We start from the raw sequence: 10,885 nt of genomic DNA, 5'->3' as shown, positions 1-10,885 counted from the left end.
GCTTCTACACAGCGCGCATGCTGCTGCCACTATGATGGTGGTCCTGCACCCTTGCCAGCAGCTGGTCGTCGTTTAGATTGTCCCAGTCTTCAGCTGTTCTAATAAAGAACGAGTTCTTAAATTGTTTTGTTCTCGTTTCTGGGACTTCTAGTGTTCTGTTGCTCTTCCTAGCTGACCTCTCCACAATGCTGCTGGAGACAAAGTCAGCAGAGCGTCTAGGCTGGATGTGGCGCCTGTTTCTTGCTTGTTCTTTGATGAACTGGCCAGGTGGTATAGCTGGCACCGACCCCTCAACCACTCGTTTTAGGAAAAAGAGATGGAGGTCTTGTCGACTCTCTTGCAGGCTAGGAATCTGTAGATCCTTCAGCTTAGCTGAGACACAGCCAGGTTCGATCTTTACTTCTGTAGTCTCCTTTGATGAAATGTGCTGCTCGATGTTGTATTCTTTCAATCCGGCGTGTCTACATCACCTTATAGTGGTAGGGGTCCCATACTATTGCCGCAAACTCGAGAATGGATTGCACGAGTGCTGTATATGCAGTCTTCCTACAGGTTTGAGGGCAGTGTCGCAAGTTTCGTCGCAAAAAGCCGAGGGTGGAATTTGCTTTTTTGGTGATCCTAGTGACGTGAGAGTGCCACTTTAGGTCGTCAGATATCATCACTCCAAGATAGGGGTTTGTACTGACTTGCTGTAGTATTTCGCCACAGACATTGTAGAAAAAAATCAGTCTTCTTCGGTCTCGATTGTGATGGTATAACACTTCTCAGTTTGCACTGAAGTGCATGCCGAAAGTCTTTTGCCCGCTTTTCAAGTTGTTTCGGGTGCCCCTGGAGAGCAAGATGATCAGCGAAGGTCCTTATCTGGCGGCACAGTAAGCAGTTATCTGCGAAAAGGCGCACTTGGGATTTAACTGCTACTGGCAGGTCGTTTATATGAATTAAGAACAGCAAAAGGCCGAGCACTGTACCCTGCGGGACGCCAGAGTCATCTGCAACTTCTCGTGATTCCCCACCATCCAAGACAACCTTCATGGTGCGATTTGCAAGGAAATTCTGGATCTAGCAATGTACAGGGCCTATTGACGCCATAGTGGGACAGCTTATGAAGCAGTTTCTTGTGTGGCACGGTGTCAATGGCCATGCTGAAATCCAGTATACCCACGTTTACTTGGACGCCTTTGTCGAAAGAAGAGAAGAGGTCTTGTATGGTGGTTAAGAGCTGGGTCTCACAGGAATGTCCTGCTCTGAAGCCATGGTTTAGGGGAGTCAAGGTGTTATGCTCCTTGAAGAATGTATGCAGATGGTAGCAAATAATGTGTTCCAACAGTATGCAGGAGACTGATGTAAGGGAGATGGGTCTGTAATTTTCGGACAAGTGCTTGTCCACTTTCTTAAAGGTGCATAAGATGTTTGCACTGCGCCAATCCTCCTGCGGCGGATCTCCTTAGTCAATTAATCGTTAGAAGCTGTTCCACAGGGCCTGTGCAATGATCTCTGCACATCAAGATAAGGTTTGGTATGCAGTCTGGTCTGCAAACCTTGGTCGGGTTTAGTTCCTTCAACAGATTCAGTACACCTTCTGTTTCGATGGTAATGTTGGGTATATCGTCAGCTGTTGGTTTGTCCGGGTGCTTGGTTGTACCCTCATCATCTTGAGTGAAGACGCTCTTGAACTGGTCAGTGGGTATTTCTGCTTTTGCCTTGGTGTCGCTGATCAGTGGGCTATTCTTCTTCCAACTAGGCTGTCCTGCCTCCGACTCCTGATGTACTGCCAGAATGGCTTGCTGTTGTTGGTGCTTAGGCCTTCAGTGATGGTGTTGCTGATGTAGTCTCTCTCTGCTTTCCTCATCTGTCCTGCACTCCCGCTGGACAAATTTGAAATTTGTCCAGTTGTCTTCTTTGCCCTGGCGAAGTGGCACCTTTTCTGTCATGGGAGTGTCTTCAGCCTTTTGTTCAGCCATGGCAAGTTCTTCCTTCCACTGCTGAGCTTGGATGGTACATGGGAGTTTGTGGCTTTTGTAATGGTGCCTCTGAATGCTTTTCACATGGTTTCCACAACAGACCCTTGGTTGTAGAGTTCTCTGACCTCATCCTTCATACCAATCAGGTCAGCGTTCAGGCCATCCCAGTCAGCGCGTATGAACAGGTGGACCTTCCTTCTACGTTGACGATGGTAGTAAACTTTTGAGTCAATGTCTGTTACAACTGTGGCGTGGTCAGAGACACCAGGGACGGATGAGGAGTTCTTCACCAAGGTCGGATTTGTTGTGAAGACCAAGTCTAGTAAATTGTTTTCTCTCGTGGGCTCTGCATGGACTTGGGTGAGCTGGGCTGTCTCTGTGACATTCACAAGAGTCTATTGCACTTGGCGTTGAGGGGCTCCTGGTATGGTGGTGCCGTTTTCCCAGTTCACATCTGGGCAGTTGAAGTCACCACAGAGTATCAGCTGTCTTGGTCTTCTCTCAGGGGCTGCTTTCTCAAGCGATTTCCTCAGTTCCTGGATGTCCTTCTGGCGTTGTGGCATGTAGAACGAGCCTATCAAGACGTCCTTACTACCCTTCTGTTTGATCTTCACCCAGACAACTTCCAATCCGGAAGACAGTTCATCCTCAGCAGATGAAACAATATCTCTGCGCACCAGTATGAAGAAACCTCTGCCCATAGCGGTGGTTTTCCTGTTTTTCCTTACACATGGTAGTCATCTGGGAAGACTTTGCTGGATTTAGTATCCTTACTCAACCATGACTCACAGCCACAGACAACGTCGGGTTTGATACAATGGATGGCTGTTTCGAGCTCAGCTGTCTTCTTTTCCACCTTCTGGCAGTTTATCGCAGATTTTTCTTCTCAGAAAGTTCAAAGATGGAGGAGACTGACTTCTTTGTTTTTTAACATTTCACCTGTTGTGTTAGTGAAGGTTTATGGCGACCCTGACTCTGTTGAGGCAGACAATGTCTTGCTTTGATCAGTGTGGGGGCTGCTGGTAAAGAGTGGATTGAAAGTAGGTGAGAGGATCTCAGAAGTCAAGCTTTCGTCAGCGATGGGGTCGTAAAAGCTTGGGGATACCTCATAACTGCGAAAAGTGAAGCTGTCGACATTCATTGTATCACAGTGACAGCAAAGCCACAGTACGTTGCTACGCTGGAGGACGCTGTAGCCTTATGAGCACATTACAAGGCAAGAGCAGTGATGGTTATGCATTTGCATAGCAATCGTGAAGTTTGCATGAAAGGGAACATCAGCTTCAGCTCAGTGGATGCTAGAAAATATTTCGTCGATATTTTTCAGTTATAGAGGGCCAATCGATCATGAATAGTTGGACATATGTGAGTCTGGCGCCAGACTGACCGTGGTTGACCAAGGCGATTCAGCCATTTGAAGCAAAGAGTGATGAAATAAACTTTGATAGGACTGGAACGATTACTGGTAAATAGGAAGGTATATATGTATACTGACAATGAATAGGAGTTTTATATATATATATATATATATATATATATATATATATATATATATATGCAATTGCGTTTTCTCATCCAGTCCGTTCCGCCCAATATACGGTCTATTCTACAGTTCAAGGCCAGTTACCAAAAGCAGGTATTTGGAAAACACCGTCCACCTCCTAGTCTCCCAACCACACCCGGCACTTGATGCATCAGAACAATAACACCCTACAACTACACTGAACTAGCAAGACGACAGACATTCACGGAAAACAGATACAAAATGTGGCGGAGGCATAACAGCCTTAAAAGAATTTTCTATCGAAAACTGATGAGTCAATCTAGCAAGTGAGAGTTAAACCGTCCATTTCATACAAATGATAAGACAGATTGATTGATATATTGAGCGAGACTGAGAGAGGAGTGAGGGAGGGAGACACAGAGAGAGGCATGCAGAGACACCTGCCAGTGAGAGGTGGAGAGAGAGAACAGCACTTGACAGTTCAGTTGTGAGCATCAGTGTGCAATACAAATCAAGCAAACACAATACATACCACCAGGAGCATTTCGTTGAAAATGGTGATGGCTAAACAAATAAAATATGTAAATGAGAAAGAGTGGTCGGATGACTGAGAGAGAGAGAGAGAGAGAGAGAGAGAGAGAGAGAGCACCAGCCATCACTTAAGATGATATGATAGTATGAACCAACCATGTGTTGTTTGAAAGAAAATGATTTCCTGCAAAGTTTGCAAGGCCCGGTGAAACTTAACATGAAACCATTCTCACCACTGAGCTGGATGTCAACTAAACTGAATGCCACCACTGAGTCCGTCGGAGTCTCCAGAAACTTCACATTAAATGAGTTAAAGTAAATAAGGAGTGTGAGTGACATAGATTGATTTGGTTGAAACTCGAAGTCTATTGATGAGAGGAAAACGGTTTGGGGAGAAAAAATTATAGAGGAGTATTTTGCTTCCACCGCAATCCTTCCGAGGGAGGCGATGTTGTACAGCGAACTTTGGTCAATGTTCGACTGGAACAAGGGAGACAATAATCCGCGACACATATAAAGAGACAACAGTGAAACTTTTTCTTTTTTCTTTTTCTTTTCTTTTTAAAAGTAATAATGAAAGTTAAATTTCTTGTACATGAAAAATCACTGTATGAAAACCATGATTTATAGGGTTACAATTAACCTCAGTTGACTTTCGTGAACTGTCACAGAAACCGGAAACGCCGACGTGTGTCAAGTTAATTAAATTATGTGTGCGTGCACTGAAAGACAAAATGCCAAAATATATGACCCGGGCAATTGCAGTGAACGAACAGAGGTGAAAACGTAACGTTATTGACAGTCATCTCTCTCTCAATCACTCTTTCATTACCCTGGACAAGACAGGAAGTGCAGAAGAGCAGCTGAACTACTGGACGCCGAAAAATCAGACACGTCCCTAAGTCAGATGTGACGTTCGTGCATTGTTGACTTTCGTGAACTGTCACAGAAACCGGAAACACTGATAACGGCTAGTTTCAAGCCCAGTGTCGAATCCACAGGAGCAGAGAGAGCCCACACCCAACACCCGCTACCCTTGTCCTCGAAACTACGGCAGGCAAGCAGAGTGTTCGTGTTGCCCTTCCAGACGATTTTATCACTACGATGGAGGCACCAGTGGTTAACCCGGCTTCACAAACCCTTTCCGTCCCTTTTGGAAGAGACAAAAGCACACCACTCAGCACACACACACCCCACCCCTTGCCCCCCTGCCCACTTGATCTCACTCTGTCGGACAGAAGGCTGTCACTCCTGGAGGCTGCCCCTACTCCAGATCTCAAAGGCCCTGTTCCCACAGTGGCTGCAGACCAGCTCTACAGTGAGGTGGCATCTGCACATCATCACGACTCGTGCGACAAGAGGACCCCAGGACCCCAAAAGATTGTCGTCGCTGCCACCCAGACTAACCACACAATCTTCCGCAGGCCAGCAAGAGAAACCCCAGAACAGATCAAACTCAATACAGACAAGGTAAAGAAGCAGACGTGTAACAATGGACCAGCAAAAACCCAGGTAAAGAATGCAAGATCATTGACAAGAAAAAGAATGACAAGTGAAAGACAATAGGGACTCGGCCACAGCCCAGACTGTCTTCCTTCAAATGGAACTGTTTCATTCCTCTCTTACAATGTGTGCGGCATGACTTCTGAGTTATCTGACCCTGATTTTATTTTATACATCAACACATTTGATTTTGTTTGTTTCTAAGAAACGTTCACTGGAGGACATTTTACCCCAGATGTCTTCAATAATTTTGTACAATGTAATTGTCCTGCAATCAGACTCTCCAAAGCAAGTCGAAAATCGGGCGGAGTGATTTTACTTGTCGCACCAGTTGGTGAAGAAAACTGACCATGACATTGAAACTTGGAACATGCTGAGACCATCCAAAGAATTATTCAAGACTCTAATCGATGTGATTCAAATTTGTGTTTATGTAGCATCTCCACAGTCACTTTTGTATATTTTGTCATGTTTTGAAAATGGTATTTCTGCTTTAGAATCATGTTTGCTACATGTGGCAGAAAAAATAGGAGATGTTCCCATTATTATTTGCGGAGATGTTAATGCCTGCACCGGAAATACGCAAATCTGCCATATAAATTATGTTGAGTATTTTATAACATCACACCGTGAATCAAACCATTTGGATGTGACCACGAGGGATTCACAAGATAAAGAACAAAATTACTTTGGTAAACTATTCCTTGAACTGGGTTCACAATTTCATTTATGTATTGTAAACGGCACAACCGAGCCAGAGAGACAGAGCAGGTAAGCTTACTTCCATTTCCAAACACGGCTGCAGTGTAATAGACTATTCTGCAGTCTCCAGATCTATACGTTATTCATGAATTCAGTACACGACATGTTTGTAGAGGAAAGAATAGATTCTTAGCACATGCCTGTAGTTTTTATATTGTTGTGCAACAATTATGGAAAGGAACCTCGAGAGAACAGTTATTCTATTGAAAAAAAATAATAGGAATAATGACTACTGCAGTATAATTGAAGGCAATCTCATGCAACCAGACTTTGCAACTGCTTTGGAAGAAGCCGGAGAACAATTGAATATAACTGAATTGTAGATGCTTCGATAAATATATTCAATAATGCTTCGAAACAGGATCAAGATGTATGACAAAACTATTAAAATAGGGTAATAGGGAACAAAAACAACCGTGGTTTGACAGGGAGTGCAGGGAAACAAAACGAAATGTGAAACGATTACTTTGGATCCTGAGACAAGAACGATCAAAAGAAAAAATAAATCAATACATCAGTAGAGCTGAAGAACTATAATATAATGACTTGATATAATAAAAATCAGATCTGTATAAATCTCATCTTAAAAGTAAGCTAATGGATGCTACAGAAGACCCTAAACTATTTTGGCCCACTCTGAAAAATGTCAGACATAGATCAAAGAACAGATAAGGAAACATTTCAAAAGACGAGTGGCAGAGGCATTTGTTAATGTTTTCGAAACAGCGCTAGAGCCACAAACATCAGTTCATATTGACAATATTTCTTACCATAACGAAACTCAAGAGCTGATTGATTTGAACTCTGGTATAAACTGTGAAGAAATTCTTGAATCAATTTATCATCTGAAACGCAACAAGGCTGGTGGTCCATACAGCCTGATTCCAGAGATATGTATACATTTAGCTGCTTGGATATTACCATATTTAGAAAATCTTTTCAATTTCGTTTTTTAATCAAGACAATAGTATCCAGATTCATGAACACAAGTAATCATACAACCACTTCGGCAACTCTGATGACCGTAACAATTACATAGGAATACCCCTCTTAAATATATGTAGTAAGCTTTATTATAGTTATATTCTTAATAAACGACTGGTTAAGTGGATCAGTTGAAGATAATAATTATCATTGGGGAAGAACACGTGGGGTTCAGAAAAGATCGTAGCACTATCGATCATGTTTTTACTTTATTTGCTGTTGTCCAGAAACATCCAGCATGTAACAAAAAACTGTATGTTGTATTTATTGACTTTTCCCAAGCCTTTGATTTAATTTCCCATGCTAAATTTTGGCCAGTTTTGATTGAAAATCGAATATGTGGCAGAATGTTAAAGGCCATCCAAAATGTACAAAGTGATACAAGCATATGTAAGATGTGACAATGGCGCAGGTCTCACAGATTTCTTTTTCTGTTGGAAAGGTTTGAAACAAGGTGAAATTACAAGTACCCTACTGTTTTCAATGCTTATAGATGAATTATTACTTGACATAATTCACAATGGTGTACAGATCCATCCTGACATCATTAAATTGTTTATTAATCTGTTTGCAGATGATGTTGCCTTGTTATCATACACTGTGAGAGGCCTTCAGCATCAGTTAGACTTACTGAGAAAAAATGCTGAAACTCTTGATCTATCAGTTAATTTAGATAAATCTACTATAATTGTATTCAGAAATGGGGGCTACATTTCAAACCACGAAAAATGGTATTATAATTGGGTTGAACTGAAAACTGTTAACTCATACAACAGGTGTTTGGTTAACTACTCGTTTCTGGCTCACTATGAAAGAACAGGTTGCAAAGGCAAAATTAGGTATAGTTGCAATATTCAGAACCTTGTGGAAATTAGGGGATGTCACTCCTGGTATCTTTTTCATCATGTTTGATTCCCAAATTAAACCTGTTATGTTGTAAGGAATCTGAAATACGGGGAACCTTAGATACATTCCATTCCGAAAAAGCCCACACATTCGTTCGGGAAAAAAAATAAAATAAAAAGATCGCCAAATGACATGGTTTAAGGTGAAACTGGAAGAGTATCATTACATATAGACGCAAAAACAAATGCCATCCGATACTGTTTGCGCCTTTCAAGAATGACAGCTGAAAGGTTGCCTAAGAAAGCTTACCTTATGTTTGTAAATCTAGACAGTAACAATAAGAAATGCTGGGCATCAGATATTCGCATCTTACTTGCCATATATGCATTTGGTTATGTATGGCATACGAAGGTGTACAAAATGTAACCTGGTTTTTACGTGTCTTCAAAGAGCGATTAATTGACTGTTGGAAACAAGGGTGGTGTGGTAGGATCCAGGAACACAAGCGATATTCTGTATGCAGAAAATTTAAGTTTGAATTTTCACTAGAACCGTATTTCGAGTGCATTAAGAATAAGGCATTAAGGGACATCAACATCAGATTCATATTAGGTATTACTGATATAAGAATCCATAAATTTCGCTATTCCGCAAACCTTCCTGTGGACTTGCGTTGCCCTTTATGTAAACGACATACTGATGATGAATTTCACTTTCTCTTTAGCTGTCATTCAAATGAAGCAATATGATCAAAATATCTTCCTCTGAAATTTGCACAAGATCAAAATAATAAACAACAAATGACAATTCTTAACGACCGCAAATATATGACAGATCGATATTGCTCGATACATTTATCACAATTTCAAAATTTAGATCTATCAGTTAAATAATTTAGTGTTAATTGTCTGTTTATTTCCAATCTCCTGGGCTGGTGTCCACATGTTCCAAGATGTGTAAATGGGAAACCAGTTTGTCCATGTCCACATCCATTTTGTGAACGTCTCAGTGTGTGCGCGTATGTGTGTATCGGAGAGTGTGGAAGAACATTTTACATATGTTTTGGTGCTTTTGATTTCCCCATTTCCCCCTCCTCCTCTGATATAAGCAAGGCTTAAGTCAGTCAATAAACTATTTGTCTTGTCTTGTCTTATCTTTTCTCTCTCTCCACCTCTCCCTCTCTCTCCGTCAGACACTGACACTGACGAGGAGCCATACAGCAGTGTCCGCGCGCAAGGCGTGAGCATGGTCTGGGTTCGAATCCCGGTCTCGACCTTTCTCAGTCCCGGCCCCGAAACTTAGTTTGACTGGGAAATCGCACTGCTTCTAGTACGGCATTCGGATGACTCGAATCGATAAACCGGGCGCGGTTCCACGTCGCGGCAGCCCGGCCGTGCCTCAAGTTTTTACGTAACTACACCATTGATCTCCCTGGCCGAGAAGCTGGCATCGAAAGCACTGACTGCGCCTGTTTGCCAAGGCCCAATGATACGGCAATGTACTGACAAAGCTGTAGCAGCGCCCCAGGGCCACATTCATATACAGCAGACCTGCCGTGGGAGAAGAGCTGGGACATGGTGATCCATGCAACACTGACTCTTACTTGTGACAAGAAGCAGGAAATCACGGGAGCATACTTAGGAAATGCATGGCTACATAATGCAAACGTCAGTGAAGTCCATAAAATACCTCAGAGTAACAACTGGGAAAAGAAATACCTCAGTTGTAAGAAGTGCAGTGGAGAACAACTGCTCCAAGGCAAACAAAACCCTGCTAGGCGTCAGAAAGTCCAGAACCATGCAGCTCGTCTTGTCTTTCGTTCCTGTAAATTGGATCACGTCTCTCCTCTCCTTCATGGTTTACACTGGCTCCCAGTACAAGAAAGAATTATTTACAAAATCGTCTCTCTTTGTTTCAAGTCCATTGAGGCTTCTGGTCCACAGTATCTTTCTGATCTCGTTCATCCTTACATACCCTCACGCCAACACCGCTATTCTCCTGACACCCGTATGCCTAGGAACCCCCCTGCTCGAACCAAAACATATGGCGAACGTCGTTTTTCATTCCAAGCCCCCTTTCTTTGGAATCAACTTCCTCAGCCTCTCCGTCACTCATCTTTGCTGCAATCTTTCAAATCCAGTCTGAAGACCCACCCATTCCCCTCCTGGTTAATTCTCAACAGCTCATCCCTTTCCAGTATGAACTAAAATGGCTATTTTATGAATGACTCGAGTGAGTATTGATAGTTTCAGAATTTGTTGGTAGTGTTTTTGATTGTGTACACACGATTGTGTGCTATGACTTGTGTGTGTGCGTGCGCGTGTGCTTGTGTGTATTGTGGGTGTATGTGTGCATCTGGGGTGGGGCTGAATAAGTTTTAATGATGTTTGGTATATTATTTGTGTTCACTGCTCCTTTTTGATATTTACGTATATATGTGTGTTCTATTTGTAAACGCCTAGGGCTTGTTTTTAAGATTAGGCGTAAATGCTAATAATAATAATAGGTTCTTGAGGACTGAGGAACTTAATAGCTCCCAGACCAGCAGGAACTGGTATAGCCCACAAGTTATTTGTCCGTCCAGCACTGGAATTCTCGCCCGCCTCAGTCTGGAACGCGGCATACCATATCACAATATGACTGCCAAATGCTGATATTTAACTGCTGACCCCACCCCCTTTTTTATTTTCATTTTTCTCCAGTAATACACCAGTTGTTGGAAGTGACCATCCACTGAGGTGTTTAGTAGGGTAGGTATATGGGTAATTGTTAACAGCGTTCGTAACGGTTGCAT

The sequence above is a fragment of the Babylonia areolata genome, chromosome 18 (assembly GCF_041734735.1).
Source record: "Babylonia areolata isolate BAREFJ2019XMU chromosome 18, ASM4173473v1, whole genome shotgun sequence".
Taxonomy (NCBI): Eukaryota; Metazoa; Mollusca; class Gastropoda; order Neogastropoda; family Buccinidae; genus Babylonia; species Babylonia areolata.
Note: the sequence above shows the minus strand (reverse complement) of the source record.